We start from the raw sequence: 19,951 nt of genomic DNA on the forward strand, positions 1-19,951 counted from the left end.
CACGGTGTCTGGAGGCCCAAAGTCTGGGAACAGCTTACCCACGTTCGCGGCTTAGGGTCTCCAACAGCTGTGATCACAGTGTTGGCTAAGTGCCGTCAACGTCTGGAGGCCAGCTGGGGAAGAATTCACTTCCAGGCTTACTCAGGGTGACCACAGTCCTTTCGGTTGTAGGACTGAGGACCCTGGCTTGTTGCCGCTGTTGGATGCCAACCGCTCTCAGATCCTGGACACCACCCTGAGCCCCGTGCCAGGTGGGTACCATGCCAGCATGGCCACTTCTTCACAGGAAGCTAGGGAGACCATCTCTAGAGTGACTCTGCTAACAAGACACAGTCTTATGAACGTAATATAAACACAGAAGTGCATCCCGTCACCTTTGCCGTTCTCGACTAGACAGAAGCAAATGCCAGGCTTTGCCCACAGGCAAGGGAGATAGCTGTACAAGGCCATGAGCGGCAGGAGGTGGGGATCATGCCCCACCCTACCCGTAACCGGTCCTATCAATGCAGGTTAGGGAGAGAGGCATACAATGGAAAAAGCAGTGGCTAAAGCTAGAAGGGCCTGATCTCTTTTTCGTGTCAACAAAGAAAGTAAATTCAGAGGAAGCTGTGTCCTGACGGGTCTGGCAGCTCCACCTGTGCTTCTGGGGCCTCTGCAAGTTTTAGTATATCTTTAGGCCCAGCTTCCAGTCTTAAGGGCACTTCCTGGCCCAACATGGCTGTTAATGGTTACAGCCGTCAGTAGCATAAAGAAGGAAAAGCAGACAGAGAAAAAGTTGGAGCGGCCGGAGCAGCCTCCATAGCTGTCCTGCAAGTCCCTCAGAGCAAGGCATCGGTTTGGACATATCTGACATGTTGCTGAGGGCCATGTGAGCGAGTTACAGCTGAGGGAGAGGCTGGGAAAGGCAGTTCCCAACTGGAGCTGTTGTAGCCAAATAATGCAGGGGATCTTTTACGAAGGAAGGAAGGGTGGTAACTTGCTGCTTCTGCCCAGCCGGCCCCGGGAGTCCCTTAAGGTTTGCTGACACTAAATGCTGAAGTGCCCTGTCCGATACTGACCTCCTAAGGAAACCGTGCTCCGAGGTCGGCCTCCAGCCACCCCAAACACAGAAACCATGTTGATTCCTGCCCGTGCTGGCAGAGGCATCTTTGCCATGGAAGGTCCCATATGTGGACTTCCCCATCCTTGCCAGAGTTCCTGCCTTGGTAACATGTGCAGTGAATCAATCAACAGTACTCTGGGCTTGTTTTGACTGATTCCACCCTTCATCTCCACCCTCGGTTCCCAAAACTCTTGGGTTGGAGTCCTGGCTCAGTGCCCATCTCCCTTCTACTCAGTGATTTATTGCCTGTTCTGTGTGCTGGCTCCATTTCAGGACCCAGATCACTCCCTTTTGCATCTTTCTGTTTTTCTTTTTAATGTTTATTTATTTTTGAGAGAGAGACAGAGAGACAGAGCACAAGCAGGAGAGGGGCAGAGAGAGACACACAGAATCCAAAGCAGGCTCCAGGCTTTGAGCTGTCAGCACAGAGGCCCCCCCCCAATGCGGGGCCTGAACCCATGAACCATGAGATCATGACCTGAGTGGAAGTCGGACTCTTAACTGACTGAGCCACCCAGGCACCCCTCCCTTTTGCATCTTTGATGCCAGGTCCTTGTCTGGGCAGATCCCGTTCTCTGTCCCTGTGCTCCTGTTACCATCTACAGCTGGGAGTGACCCCAATGTCCTCCATGTCTCACGATCTGGATCTAGGTCCCATCATGTGCTCCACAGCCTTAGCCTTTCACTCTTACAGCAATTACCTGGGCCGTGGGGAGGTCAAACAACTGGGAATACTAGCACAGGCACATAATACGTGCTCAGTGAAGATCTGAGCTGGTTTTAATGGGTACTGCATTTTAGGATAACAATCTTGGATCTTACTGATGTCAACCTCCCTCACATACTCAGGTTATGTTCTTTTCTCCACAGAGAATATTCCAGCACAAGTCTAAGACCAGTTAGGTCTCAGGCAACAGTCTTGGGACCTTACTTTGTCAATGCCAAAAATAATTTGGGTGAGAATGTGAATCAGTGGTGAAATATTTGGGGGAATATATAGGGCTTTGAGCCCCCAGGGACATGGCTGCTGGGGGGTGAAGGGAAGAGAAATGAGAATTCTCCTGAGCTGCCTGGGCTTCCTGCTCCCCTGTTTTTATCTGTGGCTGTTGCCTGAAATCCTTCCTCCTTACATTCCCAGCACTGTTGTTGGAGATTCTACAGATGATTTGCTTCCCTGAAATTACACTTCTCTGTTAGATGATTGCCTTAGCCTATTCCACCCTCCAAGTCATCTCTCTGCCCTAATGTCTGACTTATGTTGACCCACAGGTTCTGAGTCTGAAGTTACAGGCATATTGGCCAGTATTCTTACCCTCTTCTCAAAGCAGTTGGGACGCCACACTGTCACTTTTCATTGACACTACTAAGATTTATGAAACCTCTCTTTGTGCAAGACACTATTCTTGGTATTTGGGATAGAGGGATGAACAAAAGAATGTCCTTAATCTCTTGTCATTTGTAATCTATAAAAAATCACAATGAGCAAGTAAATCAATGGCAAACATAAAAACATGAAGTAATGATAAATGCATTGTAGGGAACTAAAATAAGCTATGGTATTAATGAGTAACTGAAGTTTACATGATTAAGAAGGGTCTCTGAAGAATTAAACTATATGCTGAGATTTATTCCCCACAGACAAGATGTGGAAACAACCTAAGTATTGTGTCCATTGACACCTGCCAATTGTGACAATATGCATGGAACTGGAGGGCATTGTGCTGAGTGAAAGAAGCCAGAAAGAGGGAGACAGATACTCTATGGTATCACTTACATGTGGAACCTAAAAAAATCGAAAAGTCAAAGACGTAGAAACACAGAGGTAGAATGACTGACGGTTACTGGGGTTGGGGGAGGGGTGGAAATAGGGAGAGGTTGGTTGAAGGGTTCACCCTCTCAGTTAAAGGATCAGTAATTCTGAGGAGCTAATGTGTAGCACGATGACCATAGTTGATAATACTGTATTGTACCCCTGAAATTTTGCTGAGAGTAAATTTCTAAAAAATGCTTGAGGGATACATGTGCGAGGGGATGGGTGTGTTAATTAGCTACATTGTGGGGTGTATACCAAATCACCATGTTGTACACTTTAAATATATTACATTTTTTATTTATATTTATTACATGTTGTAAAGTAAAAATATATTTGTTAATTACACCTCAACAACAAAAAAATAAGAATGAGTAAAATAAAAATTAAAAAATGTATGTACTAAGATCTTAAAAAATACCTGTCACTAGAGGATTGATAACATAATGTTTAGTGCATCCATATAATACGCTGCCACTAAAACTAATGATGATGTACATTTGGTCAAAGTGGAAGCTGTACGTGCATCTGATGTGCGTATGAGTTTGCACAGCAGAACATTTATAACAACCTCTGGGTGGTAAGATGAAGGGCCATCTTCAAAAATATGCTCTTTATGTTTTTTTCTGCATTATTTTTTACAATGTGTAAGATTTTATCTTATGGTGAGAAAAGAAGAACAATAGAAGTACTTAATAAAATAGAGAAAAAGGAGTCTGGATAGGCTACCTCTAAGCATCCTTTCTGCAGATGGAGGTTGATGACCTTGATCCTCACAGAGAAGAGCCGTTCTTCTTACTAACTCTGTCTCTGGCACCTGGACCAAGTACTACCTGAGACTGGGTTTATTAGAGGTCTGTCTGAACAAGGAGGGAGCCACTCGCAGCTGCCTACAGTCACAGGGAAATAGGACTTCAGACAAGCTAATGAGAGGAGACAGAAACAGGCCACTAGAGATGTCTGCTGGTCACTGAGCCATAAATCCTTTCCCCACTTACTCCCCTCCTGCCAGCTGTGCACTGTGACCTGGTGTCTAGGAGATCATCCTCGTTCAGTGGATCGTGGGGCAGCAACAGAGAACCAGCGTAGAAGCACTTCTGTCTTTCCAAAGGGGAGGATTATGCAGGTCTGAGAACGCGGATGGTTACATTGTGCTGATCTCTTCTTTATGGTCAGACACTTACTTTGCTCAGTTGACTAAACAGTTAATTATCATGAAGACATAATACTCCAGACTGACTCTGAAAGTGGGAATCAGACCAATCATTATATGGGCACATTTATCCTATTTTTCCATTTTATTATACTCCTGGATAATACTCCATCCAGAACAGTCAGTATGCACTGAAGTACAATACATATTGTACTAACATGACAATTTATAGCTCTTCAATAAATGCAGAGATTCATTTCTATGTACGTTACAATCTACTTACTCCTTGAAATTGGATCCAGAGCACCTGGAATAAGAATGTCCCTTAGAAATCATCTTGTCTGATTCTGTTTCCAATAGCAGCAGAGAAGCTTATCTCAGGAATTTGAGAGTGACAAAGAGCAGGATAGAAACTGCAAATGATATCACCCTTAAAGGAGGAAAACCTCACTGGACCGGATACACTGTAATATGGCTTTTATCTGAGATAACTCTTTAGTCTGAAAGGCACAGAGCAGCTGGAAATAAGCTGAAGGCTCTTGCGTTATTGACTTGAGATATCCGAAGACAGAGTTGGGGGCCGCTAGAGAAGCTGGAAGTTGAGTTGAGAAATTCTGGCAAGAAGGAAGTCACAGATCTGTGTATAAAGTCCCCTCGAACCCTTGGCTAACTCCTGATACGCATCTGCCTGGGGAAAACCCGACAGAAAGCAACAGATGAAAGGTTGAAAGAAATTTCAGTTGCTGCTCTTCATAAAAGAGAGAGAGTTTAGAATTCGAGTCTGGCCATGTTGGAGGACTTGGTAAATTCACCCTATTCACAGAAACCCCCCAAGGTTCAAGCCGTGGGAGCAAAGACTGTGTCCCAGATCTAAAGGGTTTTAGGTCTAAGCATAAACCATGAGACCTACTCCAGAAAGTATAAAACCAAGTCTCTCTGAGTTCAGTGTGATCGGCCAATAACTGCCTGCCAGAACAAAAATCAACACCATCCCAAGGACGATAACAGAATCCAGAGTCTCTGCAATACGTCGTGCACAGGGTCTAGTACTTATTAAATATCAGTAGGTATGCAAAGGAACAGGAAAATGTGACTCACAGTCATGAGAAAAATGAGTCAGAAGAACCAGCCCTAAGATGACATAGATGTTGGAACTAGCAGACAAGAATTTTCAGCAGCTGTTGTAACTATGCTCAGTCTAGACGTTATCGACTTACCGTTTCTCAGCCTCGACTTTGCTTTTCTGTGACCTGCTTTGTGATGTTGGAGCAAGAGTCTGTAACATTTCTCTTTTGCCAGCTGTCCCAGTATTGAGCTTTGTTAACAGAAGGTCCTGAATGGGGAGGCTGCAGGAGGAAGGAGTTTCTCTTCCTGGTTCTGTTGTGCTTTTAATTAAAAAGGATTTCTGGCTCTTGCAGTATGAGGCTGCCAGAAGACTGCGTGATGCCCAGCAGGTGGCTTTCCCCGTGAACTTCAGCAGCAGGTCAGCAGGTATCTTCCCACATGTCTTCCCACTTGGGGGCGGGCACACCAGCAGGTGATTTCTGGCTTGCCATCCCTAGCCTGGAATACATTGTGAACTTACCTGCTGTTCTATGTGTTAACACCATAGCCTCTCTAATGATGTATGAATCTCAGTCTTGGTGGGGGCGGCGGGGGGGGGGGGGGAAGTGATTTATTCCATGTCTATTCATGCCTCGGCTCCCAATATCTGCTATTTATATAGTCTTTAGAATTCTCTTTACCTCTTAGTGGTTAATCCCCTGACACTAGTTAATAATTCTTTCTATTATGCTTTTCCTATTCAAATTATTGGTGTGTTTTCTACCTCCTGACTGGACCCTGAACTACAAAATGTATTTAAAATGAACACACAATTGTTGTAAGATATGTTTAAGATGAGTAGGAAATCTCAATAGAGATTCTAAGCTAAAAAATAAAAAGACTGAAGTATAAAATAAATACTAAGATAATATAAATGATTTATAACATTTCTAAAACAAAATTCATGGCATGGACTTAATAGCATATTAAACATCTTGATTGCACAACAAAAGAGCGAGTCCAAAATTAAAATTGGATGATGACTATATTTCTCTGAGAAACTGAGAGAACAGAAAATGAAGAGGTAGGTGCTGAGCACCTTATGGACCTGTGGAATCCTGTCACAAAAGGAGACCATGTATATAATTGTCTCAGAAAGAGAGAAGGAAGAGAAAATGGGAAAAAAAATATTTTTAAAAAATAATGGCTGGAACATTCCCAACTTGGGAAAACAGAAATCTATAGATTCAAAAAGTTCAGCAACTTTGAAGAAGATACATATGGAGAGCATCGTCCTTAGGCACATGATAGTCAAACGGCTGAAAATCATGATAGATAATCTTGAAAGCAGACAAGGAAAAATGATTCGTCAATAGAGAGCGACAATCATATGCTGACCTTCCAGCAGAACTAGCAGAGACCAGAACTCAGGGAACAATATCTTTAAAGTACTGGAAGAAAAATAAAAGTCAATTCTGAATCCCTTCAATAAAATATCCTTCTACAATATATAAAGTTAAGTAAAAACAAGTAAGAATTTTCTCAGATAATTAAAAGCTGAGAAAATTCTTCAGCAGCAGTGCTGACACTACAAGAAATACTGAAGAGACTCTTTAGGCATAAGAAATTACCCAACATGAAAAATCTCATCTGCAGTTGGGAATGAAGAGCACCAGAGACTTTATTTATTTTTAATGTTTATTTATTTTTGAGAGAGACAGAGACAGAATGCAAGTGGGTTAGGGGCAGAGAGAGAGGGAGACACAGAATCCGAAGCAGGTTCCAGGCTCTGAGCTGTCAGCACAGAGCCTGACGCTGGGCTTGAACTCATGAGCTGTGAGATCAGGACCTGAGCCGAAGTCAGACGCTCAACCGACTGAGCCACCCAGGCGCCCCAAGCACTAGAGACTTTAAATATGCAGGTAAATATAGTAGAAACTAATTGTTCTCCTGAGCTTTGTAAAATACATACAATCAAGTAAAACAAAACAAAACAATTTATAACCTATGCAGATACAAAACATATGAAAACAGTAACACAGAAGAAGGAGTAAATGGAATTGTAATGTTGCAGGATTCTTACATTTTATAAAAAGCAGTAGAATTTTAAATCTGTGTGGAATGTGACAAGTTAAAGTGCATGATACAGTCCCTGAGCTGCGATTTAAAGAGGAGATGTACACCTACAAAGGAGAAATTAAAATGCAACAATATGGTTGCCAAATTAATGCTAAATAAAGGCTATGGGGGAGAAATAAGTGAGACAAATAGAAATCAAAATGTAAAATGACAGACTTAAGCGCAGTCATATAAAGAATTGTATGTAAATGAACTAGGCACTCCAATTAGAAGGTAGAGATTATCAGATTGCTTTTTATTTTAAAAAAGTAATATCTGACTTGTAGTGTACAAGAAATACACTATCAATATGAAGACACAGGTATGTAGGATGTAAAAGAGTGGAAAAAATATACCATTCAAAGAGTAAGTATATGAAAGCTGGTGTAGCTATCTAAATACCAACACGCTTGAAGACAAGGAATAGTAACACAGTGCATTTCATAATGATAAAAGGGAAAACCCATCAGGGAGACATAACCATGTATATATATATGTACATAAAAACAGCTTTGAAATAACATGAAGTGAAATGGACAGACGAATCGAGATGTAGACAAATCCAAGATCATAGTGTGGGATTTTACCATCCCTCTTTATTTAATTAGCAGGAGAACTGGACAACAAACCAGTAAGAATGTAGAATGTGTTTAACAACATGATCGGCCATGTGATCAACTGACGTGTATAGACCAATAACCAGAACGAAAGGATACACACCCCTTTCAAGCACACAGAACATGCATATCACTATAGATTATATGCTGGGCCATAAAAAAATCCTTCATTAGTTAGAAAAGATTGACTCTTATTGAGGGTGTTCTCTGACAAAAATCACATTAAATTAGAAATCATTAAAAATTAATTATCTAGGGGCGCCGGGGTGGCTCAGTTGGTTGAGTGTCCAACTTTACCTCAGGTCATAATCTCAGGGTTTCTGAGTTAGAATCCTGCATCTGGCTTTCTGCTGTCAGTGTAGAGCCCAATTCAGATCCTCTGTCTCCTCCCTGCTCTCTACGACTCCCCCACTTGCGCTCTTGTTCTCGTTCTCAAAAATAAATAAATATTTAAAAAGTTAATTATCTAGAAAAGCCCAAATAAGGGAGAAATTAAGCGGCACACTGTTAAATACCCTGTGGATGGGGTGTCTGGGTGGCTTAGTTGGTTTAGCATACAACTCTTGATTTCAGCTCGGGTCATGATCTCATCGTTCATGGATTCAACCCGCATGGAGCTCTGCACTAACAGTGTGGAGACTGCTTGGGATTCTCTCTCTCCCTTTCTCTCTATCTCTCCTCTGTTCTCACTCTCCCTCTCTCTCTCAAAAAATAAACTAAAAAATTAAAATTAAAATAAATAAATACCCTGTGCATAAAACGGAAAAAAATAGAATTTAAAAGTATTTACAATATTTTTTTAAAAATAGGCTTCATGCCCAGTGTGGAACACAGTGCAGGGCTTGCACTCACGACCCTGAGATCAAGACCTGTGCTGACATCAAGAGTTGGATGCTTAACCGACTGGCCACCCAGAAGCCCCCAAAGTACTCACAATTTAAAGATAATGAAAACAATATATAAAAATTGTTGGAAGCAGCTAAAATAGTGCTGAGTAAAGTTTGTGACATTAAATCCTTATATTGTGTATCATCAATTTCTTCAAAAAGGTGTGCACGTGAAAGCCAAATCAATAGAAAACAGACACAAAATTAACAAAACCAAAAGTCCATTTTTAAAGAGATTAATAAAATATATTTTTAAAAATCTGGTTAGGTAAATCCAGAAATAAAAAAAAACACATATCTTCTTTTTAGTTGCTGGTATTAGCAATTTAACTACCACTCTTACATACCTAACAAGGTAAAAAAGAGGCTAGCATAAAAACTATAAATTCGACAATAAGTTGGACAACTTACTGAATTAGAAAATTTTCTGGAAAAAACTTTTCAAAATAGACACAAGATGGAATTGAAATATGAATAACCTTTTATCTGTGTGAATGTTTTTTAAACAAAATTCCAACAAGGAGAAAAACTATAGACCTAGATATTTCAATTGTGACAAACATGTAAGGAAGAAAGAATATTAATCTTATACAAACTATTTCAAACAATAGGAAGGAGTCACACTGCTCAGCTGGTTTTATGAGACCAGTACAACCCTGATAAGAAAAACAAAACTTTCCAGACACATGACAACAGGAGAAAATTATAGAACAGTTATCTATCATGAGCAGTGAATATAATGTGAAAATCCTTCACAAGGTATTAGGAAACCAGCCCATTAATATATTAAAAAAAAAAAAGGCTAAGTCTCGTTATTCTCTAGGAATGCAAAGTTGGCTTAACAATAAAAAATCAATGTTATTAACCACATTAAACAATAAAGAAGTATTAAATCTTGTCAATAGATGCAAAACAAGCATTTGACAAAATTCAGCACTGTCCTCTCCTGGCATTTATGACTGCCAGCAGCTCCTCGCATCTGCTGGGTATTTGCTCCTCATTTCCTCAGAGACCCCTCCTCTCTTGTCTCTCCCTGTGGCTCTCGGGTCTCCATCATCCACCAGCCTCTCCTCTGAATTCCACACTTCGGTAGGCACTGCCTGTAAGTCTACTGTTTGGTCATCTCACACCTAGTGTGTTCAGAGCTGGACTCCTAAACCATAAATAAATATTCCTACCCCCCCAATCTATTTCTCCCCTAGGCTCTTCCTTCACAATAGATGTCATTATAATCTACCCAACTGTTGGCACAATGGCTCTGATATCCTGCTTGATTCCTCCTTCTTACTACTCTCCCAGTCCACTCTATCAGAAAGAACTAGACTTTCTATATCCACAGCACCTCTCTGCTTACGAGTCTCTGCTCACCCTCACTGACACCACCTTGTGGAAGTACCACATTAGCCTCTGTTCCTACTGCTCTTGCTGACTCCCCACTGGCTTTCCATGTCTACTTTTCATATAGCATCTGGCATGATCCTATTATTCCTCAGTTTAAAGCCTCTAGTGTCTTCCTTTGCATGACAAATATAATCTGAACTTCTAGGGGGTCTTTAACGTCTGCTTAAAGTGGCCCTCGTTCATCTTTTCAACATCATTGCATTCGTATGCACAGTCACTCTCCATACTTTATCCACACTGGCCCCTTCGTTCCTAAAATAAAGTTTGGCCAAACTCAATCTGTCCTCTAGTAGAGATGGGGGGTGACTATTATAAATACTTTGTGAAAGTTTTCGAATCCATGTGACATACCAGTGTGATGTGTGTGTGTGTGTGTGTGATACTCCTACATTTATTTTCCAGTGTTAACATACAGTAGATTATTAATGCAAATGAGACCTTGTTTGAAGAGAGAGCAAGGAAGTGAGGGAACAATTCTACTTTGAGTCATGGGGGAAGGGGAAGCCCAGAGGGATACAGAAAATGGGAAGGGTGAATCCTTAGATGGAGGAAGGAAGGAAAGAGAAAGGAATGGGAAGGCAGGAGCCTGGGTTAAGGGGGTCTAGCCTGGATAGAGTTTGGGTCTGAGCACAGATGAAAGTCTTAACTATCTTGAGAACATAGTATCTGGAATAGAGAATTTGTGATATGCTGTCAACAGGTGGAAGAAGAGAGCAGACTTGGTCATCAGACCTGACCCTCAGGTAATAGACAATCCAACAGAGCTGGCTGCTCCTTGGGAACAGACACAGTGAGGTGATGAGGGGCAGTCCAGCCAGGCCAGAATAGCATGGTTTCCATGGTACCACACAAGCAGCTGATCTAGGCTGGTTCCATGGGATGACCTGTGGACTCTCTGGACAGGCTGGTGACCAGTGAGTCGAAGAGCTCAATGCATGTAAATTCTGGCCACCTAGAGGGGATATCAGGTTGAATAGCAGAATTTGGCACATCCCAGCTAAGAGGGTAGGACCAAGGTCCAAATCCAGTGAGACTAATAAATAGCAGGGCAGGTCACGTGTGGGGGAACGTGTGGAATGAGGCAGTTAGTGGCACACGGACTAGGGCTAAGGGTAGCAAGATTTTTTAATGTGCAAATTGAAAAGCAGCTACGTCGACAGAGGAGCAACATCAGAAACATCAGTAGCATGAGGGCCTTGATGCTCTATCACTTGCACCCGTGCTCCTTATCATTTTGGGCTGAAAACCAGTTTGTCTTCAAACAGCTCTTAAGGTGGTGACATTCACAGTTACTCATAATTGAGACTCATATCTGCAAAAGGAAGGGACTGCCAGGCAACACAACTAAAACCTGACTGATGGTCTAGTGCCCCAGCACACAAACATCAATGATGTTAAGATAGCAAGACATAGGGGCGCTTGGTGGTTCAGTCAGTTAAGTGTCTGACTTCAGCTCAGGTCATGATCTCATGGTTCATGGGTTTGAGCCCCGTGTCCTGCTCTGTGCTGACAGCGTGGAGCCTGGAGCCTGCTTCACATTCTGTGTCTCCTTCTCTCTCTCTTTGCCCCTCCCGTGCTCATGCTCTGTCTCTCTTTCAAAAATAAATAAACATTAACAATTTTTAAAGAAAAGGTAGCAAGATATAAACATCAAGATAGCGAGATACAGACATCATCACGAGAAGAAGAAACCACCACACCTGAGCGTCCTCCCATGAGTGAGGTTGGCCAACTGCAATTGCAGGTAGTGAGTGATAATGTGAATATTTACATTGGTCATGGTCTTTTGAAGTCATTAGATCTTTAACAAATAATTTTTTAAGTGTTTATTTATTTGGGAGGTGGGAGGGGCAGAGAGAGAGAGAGAATCCCCAGCAGGCTCTGCACTGTCTGTACACGGAGCCCTGCATGGAGCTTGATCTCATCAACTGTGAGATCATGACCTGAGCCAAAATCAAGAGTCCCACACTTAACTGAGCCACCCAGGGGTCATGACAAATTACTGTTTTAAAGATCTAATGACTTCAGGGGCCCCTGGCTGGCTCAGTTGGTTAAGCATCTGACTCGGCTCAGGTGATGATCTCACGGTTTGTGAGTTTGAGCCCCATATTGGGATCTTCGCTGACAGTGCAGAGCCTGCTTGGAATTGTCTCTGCCCCTCTCCTGCGCATGCTCTCTCTCTCTCTCTCCCTCAAATAATAAATAAATAAATACATAAATACATAAATAAATAAATAAGTAGAGTAATTTGTCAATTGATGATTTGTATCACCTTCCCCTGCTCTCAGTTCTTCGATGCAGAAAGGATTAACTGCAGGCATTCTATAAAGTGGCCACGTGCAGGGTTGAGTGGACTTAGGGACCACCAGCAGACCATTAGACTTCTACTCTAAGAAGTGAACCCTTAAGAAGTGAAGTGTTCTGGAAGGCTTTAGAGAGGAAGTCAGCCCTTTAGGGTGACCATGTTTACTCATTGCCTTAGTTACCTGTAAATGTGCAACAAAATATCCCCAAACTCACGTGGCTGAAAGCAGTAAATGTTGATTACCTGGTCAGGAATCCTGTGTGACCTGGCAGGGTGTCTCTGTCCTGGGTTCTGTCGTGCAGTTATAGCTAAACTGTTGCCCAGGATAATAGTCATTTCAAGACTTGACTGGAGCTGAAGGGTTCACCTCCAAATCACTTCTGTGCCCACTGGCAGGCCACATCCTCACTGGACGTTGTCTAGTACCTCGCCACATGGACCTCTCCTTGTGCTGCCTGAGTGTCCCTATAAATAGGCAGCTGGCTTCCCTCAGGGCAAGCAATCCAAGAAAGAATAAGAGAGTGTTCACAAAAGAGTTTCTGAGGTGAATGTCACAGGCTTTTTATAACTGAATCTGGAATTGATACACCATCACTTCTGTTATATTCTATACGATGCAAGTCACTAAGTCCCACCCAAACTCCAGGGGAGGGGGTCACACATGGTGTGAATACCAGGAGAGAGGGGTCTTGGAGGCCATTCCAGAAGCTGCCCACCAGAGTTATCATTTAACTCAGTAACAGGCCTTACTCTCTGAGTGGCAGGTGGCCCTGAGTACTGGGTGGGGAGGGGAACAATGAGGACACTGTGTTGTAAGATGTTGGCCTGCCTCTGACATGAATCCTAGAAGTACACCACAAAGAGTCATTACAGTTCCAATGTTATGCTAAATCTAGAAAAGCATTGAAATCATCGGTGTAATCAAATTAGATCAAAAACATGTACAACCTGAATAATTATACCAAAATATATCTTCACACATTCTGGAATATAACAAATTATTTTTAAAAATTGCCATGAATATATATTTATAAATAGCAACTGTAAAAACACTTTTCAGAACATAAACAGCTTAGTGTAGGATATTTTGAATACACACATAGCTCACTTACCTTATCCTAATATTAAATATTAATAAAGAAAGTGGTAATTATAATTTTTTTCTTAAAGAGATCAACTTTCTAAGATAGTATCACAGCTTAACAGATACTATCTCAGTGTCGCCACTTCAGGACCCAAATAAAACCACTAAAATAAATACTCATGGCTGTTAATTTTATAGTCACTATTTGGGAATACTTTTAGCACAGGGTTAGATTGCGTGAACACTGAGACATGCTGGTAGCTCACTAAGCTCGTAACATTTGGAGCAAATAAGGGGACGTAGGGAAGCCGCAACAATTAGGAATCGAGCCCGAAAGGGTCATCACAAACTAGGCTTCTTTCTAGGTTAGTCATGGACACCGAAGCCTGGGGATGTGAACGAGGCAAGTGTGTCATTAGAAGTGTGTGTGCAGGGCGCTGGTCGTGTTGGTGTCAGTTATCATGCTGGGCCAGTCAGTGGAGTACACAAGGTTGAGTCCTGGTTTCCTACAGCTTCAGGAATGAATCTTTTTCAGAATTATTTGCTGGCCCCTTCTCTTTGGCTTTAACATTTATTTTTTTTTTAAAAATTAAATTTGAATACAGTTGACACACAATGTAACATTGGTTTCACTGTGGTATTTTAATGGGGATTGCGTTGAGTCTGTATATGGCTTGGGTAGTATGGACATTTTAATACTATTGATTCTTCCAATCCATGAGCATGGAATAGCTCTCCATTTGTTTGTATTGTCTTTAGTTTCTTTCGTCAGTGTTTTATAGTTTTCAGAGTACAGGTCTTTCATCTCCTTGGTTAAGTTTTTTCCTAGGTATTTTATTCTAATTTGTGCAATGGTAAATGGAGTTGTTTCCTTAATTTTCTGCTACTTTGTTATAGGTGTATAGGAACTCTACCAATTTCTGGGTATTAATTTTGTATGCTACAATTTTACTGAATTCATTTATTACTTCTAATAGGTTTTTGGTGGAGTCTTTACGGTTTTCTATATATACTATCATGTTACTTGCATATAGTGACAGTTTAACTTCTTCCTTACCAGTATGGACGCCTCTTATTTCTTTTTCTTGTCTGATTGTGTTGGCTAGGACTTCCAGTACTATGTAATATAAAAATGGTGAGAGTTGACAATCTTGTGTTGTTCCTGATCTCAGAAGAAAAACTCAGTTTTTCAGCGTTGAGTATGATGTTAGCTATAGGTTTTTTATATATGATCTTTAGTATGTTGAGGTATATTCCCTCTAACTCCACTTGGTTGAGAGTTTTTATCATAAATGATTGTTGAATTTTGTCAAATTCTTTTTCTGCATCAATTGAGATGATCATACAATTTTTGTCCTTTGTCTTGTTGGTATGGTGTATCATGTGGATTGATTTGTGAATATTGAACCATCCTCACATCCCTGGAATAAGCCCACCTAATCATGGTAAATGATCCTTTTAATGTATTGCTGCATGCAGTTTGCTAAAATGTTGTTGAGGATTTTTGTATCTATATTTATCAGGGATATTGAACTGTAGTTTTCCTTTTTGTGGTGTCTGTCTGATTTCAATATAAGGGTAATGCTGACCTTGGAGAACATATTTGGAAGCTTTCCTTCCACTTCTATTTTTTGGAATAGTTTGAGGAGAATAGATATTAACTCTTACCTAAATGTCTGATAGAATTGACCTGTGAAGCCATCTGTTCCTTGACTTTTTGTTTGTTGGGAAGTTTTTGATAACTGATTCAGTTCTGTTACTAGTAATTGTTGTGTTTAGATTTTCTGTTTCTTCCTGAGTCAGTTTTGGAAGACTGTATGTTTCTAGAAATTTATCCATTTTTTCTAGGGTGTCCAGTTTGTTGGCATATAATTTTTCATAGTATTCTCATAATCCTTTGTATTTCATGGTATTGGTTGCTACTTCTCTTTCATTCCTGATTTATTTATTTGGGTCTTTTCTCTTTTTTCTGGATGGCTTATCAACTTTGTTTATCTTTTCGAAGAACCAGTTCTTGGTTTCATTGATTATTTTCCAGTTTTTAAAGTCTCTTTGTTATTTATTTCCTCTCTCATCTTTATTATTTTCTTCTTTCTATTCATCTTGGGCTTTGTTCTTCTTTTTCTAGTTCCTTTAAGTGTAAGCATGTGTTGTTTATTTAAGCTGTTTCTTTTTTTTTTAATTTTTTTTCAAGTTTATTTATTTTTGAGAGAAAGAGACAGAGTGTGAGTGGGAAAGGGGTAGAGAGAGAGAGGGAGACACAAAATCCAAAGCAGGCTCCAGGCTCTGAGCTGTCAGCACAGAGCCCGATGTAGGGCTCAAACTCACAAGCCATGAGATCATGACCTGAGCTGAAGTCGGACACTTAACCAACTCAGTCACCCAGGTGCCCCTTTAAGCTGTGTCTTGTTTTTTGAGGTAGGCCTGTATTACCAAATATTTCCCTTTTAGAACTGTTTTCACTGTGTCCCAGAGATTTTGAACCATTGTGTTTTCATTTTCATTTGTCTCCATGGAGTTTTTGCTTTCTTCATTGACCCATTGGTTGTTTAGTATCATGTTGTTTAATCTCCATGTATGTATTTTTTCTAGTTTTTTTTCTTGTAATTTATTTCTAGTTTTATACTGTTGTGGTCAGAAAAGATGCATCATATGATTTCAGTCCTCTTGAATGTAATGAGACTTGTTTTGTTGTCCAATGTGATGTATTCTGGACAGTGTTCCATGTGCTGTGGAAAAGAATGTGTATGCTGCTGCTTTAGGATGAAGTGTACCATATATATCTGTTATGTCCATTCGGTCTAACATGTTGTTCAAAGATACTGTTTCCTGACTGAATTTCTGCTCTTTGACTTTAACATTTACTATAGTAATGCTTCAGTCATGAAACTGAGTCATGAGCCTTCTTTCCTTCTTTAATTATATCTTTTCCAGATTCAATCTTATTAAATTCCATTACTTTAAATATTATGATATTCTAATGATTTCCAAATTAAATACCTACATAAGACAGCTCTATTAAATTCTAGACTTGTGTGTCTGATAGCCTATACAACATCCCTATTTCTGTATCTAGTAGGCATCTCAAATTTAATTGATCAACATAAAACTCTTTTTTAAAAAATTCAGGTCTACTGAGGTATACTTGATGCATATTGTCAGATATTTAAAGTATAAATCATGGTGATTGAATATGCCTACATAGTGTGAAAGGATTCCCCTTATCTTGTTAATACACTCATCACGTCCATCACCTGACGTATCTTTTTTTTTTTTTTTTTTTTTTGGTGAGAATTCTACTCTTTTGGTGAGAGTTCTACTCTTTTCACAAGTTTCAACTACATGGTAGTGGTAGTTGACTATCAACTATAGTCACCATGTTTTTCCTTGGATCTTCAAACATTTTTCAACTTATGGCCAGAAGTATAGACCCTTTTACCAACCTCTCCTATTTCTCCTACTTCCATGAAACTTTTAATCAGTCCTTCCCTAAAATCTGTTTCTCCTGGAGGCTTCCCATCTCAGTAAATGACATTATTCATCCAGTCACTCAAGCCAAAAAACTAGGAGTTTTTCTCACTTCCCATATCCAATCTGTAAGTGATGTTAGTTTTATCTCCAGTGCCACCTTTAGACCTAAGCAAATGAGGTGACCCTTTTCCTTAGGCTTTTGTCTCAAGAGACCCCACTAAAAGTATTTGCCTGGGAAATTTTCTAAATCTCCCCAAAGTGCCTGGGACAAACATGGGAAGGCAGTGCCATGCTGACAAGGGTGCCTCAAGCCCAGATTAGGATGTATATGGTCCCCAATCCCCTTTCCTCTCCTTTAACCATCCAACACATGTGGGTTCCATCTATTGCCCCCTGACCTCTGAAACTTGAACTTATAGAGTGATTCCGGAGCCCTTATGCCACCTCACACCTGTCAGAACCCTTATTCCAGCAGGCCACCTCTGATTCCAATCTGCTGAGTGGATCTCTCTCACAGGCCTTGAGATTAGATCACCAGAACCAAACCAACACACACACTGATTTGGAGCTACTTCCATTCATGCTGGACATGGGACATGTTAGGGCTTGAGTTGTGTCATAGGTTTATGCATGGGCTCGTATCATCTGTGGTCTGACCAAGATTCCACCTGGTCTATACCAGCTGGGAATGCGAAGGGTGGTAGTAGGCATCCATTACCCTGTGTAAGTCTTCAGGGCCAGAACCAGTGTGATCACGCACCCACCCTGCAGGCTGTGTGGCACATCCGACACACAGTCTTCCAGAGGTGGCTGCATTTATTGCTTTCTAGGGCCTCAGGACTATTGTCCTGCAATGGCAGTGACTGATCCTCTCTTGCCTCTGATTAATATTCATCAACAGGAGAATGGGTATTGGTGTGAGTATACTGCAAACAATTGATACATGAAAAAGCATGGAAGAATCTCAAAACATTATAATTAGGGAAAGAGGCCAAAAGGGTACGTAATATGTGATTCCTTTCAGATGAAGGTCAAGAACAAACAAATTGATCTGTTATGATTTTTGATTAGGATGAAAATGTTCTGTATAACTTTCCAAATTGAGGTGGTGGTTACGTGGATGTACACATGAAAATTCACTGAGCTATGTAATTAAGATTTGTATATTTTATTGCATGTATTTATAAGGCATTAACAATAAGACCAAAAAAAAAGAAAAATATTTACTGAGTGATAGAATAAGAAAATTGTTTAATACACACAAGAAAATGTCCAACAAAGCCTACAATACACTTTTCCTTTAGAATGACACTAATCTCAGTGGATTTCAAACACTTACTAATGCTGCATATTTTAAAACAGTAATTATAAGTGCTAATGAAACAACATCAATTGCTATTCAGAATTTCAAGCCAAAAGTTTAAACTCTTATTAACCAAAGAAATTTTAAAAAAGCCATAATTTCTAGTCTACAAACAACAGAAATTGCCCTAATGTCTGCCTATTGCAAGCAAACTATATCACACTGTGAGCAACACTTATGAACCTATGATAACAGCAAGATGACCTTCCCTTCTGGCTCCGTGAGATAAACAGCTTAACATCCTAAATAATGCCACATGAATACTTATCTTGGATAGCAGCAACAATGGAACATATTTATAAACCATGGTTTGTAAGTTTCATATTCTGCTATTTATGGTTTTCAAATTCTGTCATTTTTCTTCTCACTGTATATTTCCTATTTAGTCCCTACTTCTCAGTTCCCAGGGTTGTACCATAATTTAAGACTTGGCACACTTCTCATGGAGAGTGAAGACGGCATAATAAATATGAGGACACTTACCCAGATTGTCATTTGATTCTACTTTCAGTGATGGCATCCACAGATGGAGGGGCCTTTTGACTGACCAACTCAGCATGTGTTATGACCCACGATGTTAAACCCCTTCCCCATTTCATTCCCTGTCTTCTTCTCATGCTCCAGCTTTTTTCTCTATCATTTTTCTTATGATTCCCTCAGCCATACTCTACAATTCAAGGTAATGACTTCCTACTGCATTTTCTACTGCGGGCTTTGCACTCAGTCTTCCTGGATCCATCTGGCATTCTGTCCTTAATATGTACTACCAGCTCCATAGGTCGTGTATATATAGGATCACCTGTTGGGGATATTTCTGTTTGCTTCTGCAAGTCAACTGACATCTTTGACTGTTTCACTCACACTTGTTCACTGTCTAGCTTCTGACTGGATTTTGCAGGTGACTCTTACCAGCCAGATACTGGTAGTGGGAAGGGAGAGGGAGAGAGAAATGGGAGTATTAAGTTTTGTGGTGGAGGGTTTGCAGTAGCTGCATTCCACTAAGACCACCATTATTTTCCAGTGACTTCTCTCCCACAACTATACATTTTGCTGAGCTCCGGTAAAAGCCACCCCCTCCACCCCTTCAAGTCAAATTAGGGTAGATGCTTCTCACCATTTCTAGTCCCAGATTCTTCGCCACTTGCGCATTCCTGGAACCTGCCCAGAGCCTCTCGCATCATCTCTTCCTAAAATTCTTTTTGCTTTCCTCTTTGGGTGTGGTGTCTCCCAAGACCCTGTCTGATACACCTGCTTAATGTAAAACAAAATAAAACATGAGCCTTGAATACTGTGACCATCTCAGAGGACATGATTGCTTTCTCAGTTTTAAAATAATTCGTGTCTGTTGCATCTTACAGGATGTGTGTTTGGAGCTCAGTAGCAGCCCGGCAGCCTCGTGGACTCTGCTGAGTGTTTTCTTACACTGGGATTTCCCTGGCCTAGAGACTGAAATCACAGAACCATGGAATCCAAACCAGAGGGGCTTTTTCTGTCATCTGAGATAATACTGATTTTCGGCTACATGTACTGGAGCCAGGCAGGGCCCGGGCTGTGGGGCTGACAGAGTAGGGAGCAGGTAAGACTCCATGTCCCTCC

General features: G+C 40.9%; 1 long non-coding RNA gene across 1 annotated transcript in view; it reads left to right on the top strand.

The window, feature by feature from the left end:
* The first annotated feature begins 19,717 nt into the window (after window positions 1-19,717).
* Window positions 19,718-19,951, top strand: part of LOC128776120 (uncharacterized) — a 29,606-nt gene continuing 29,372 nt past the window's right edge. The window contains exon 1 of the long non-coding RNA XR_008421045.1: window positions 19,718-19,931. This is a non-coding gene — a long non-coding RNA (uncharacterized LOC128776120). The remainder of the gene's footprint in view (window positions 19,932-19,951) is intronic.

Source organism: Panthera pardus, unplaced genomic scaffold (assembly GCF_024362965.1).
Source record: "Panthera pardus isolate Hobbes unplaced genomic scaffold, ASM2436296v1 HiC_scaffold_12, whole genome shotgun sequence".
Classification (NCBI taxonomy): domain Eukaryota; kingdom Metazoa; phylum Chordata; class Mammalia; order Carnivora; family Felidae; genus Panthera; species Panthera pardus.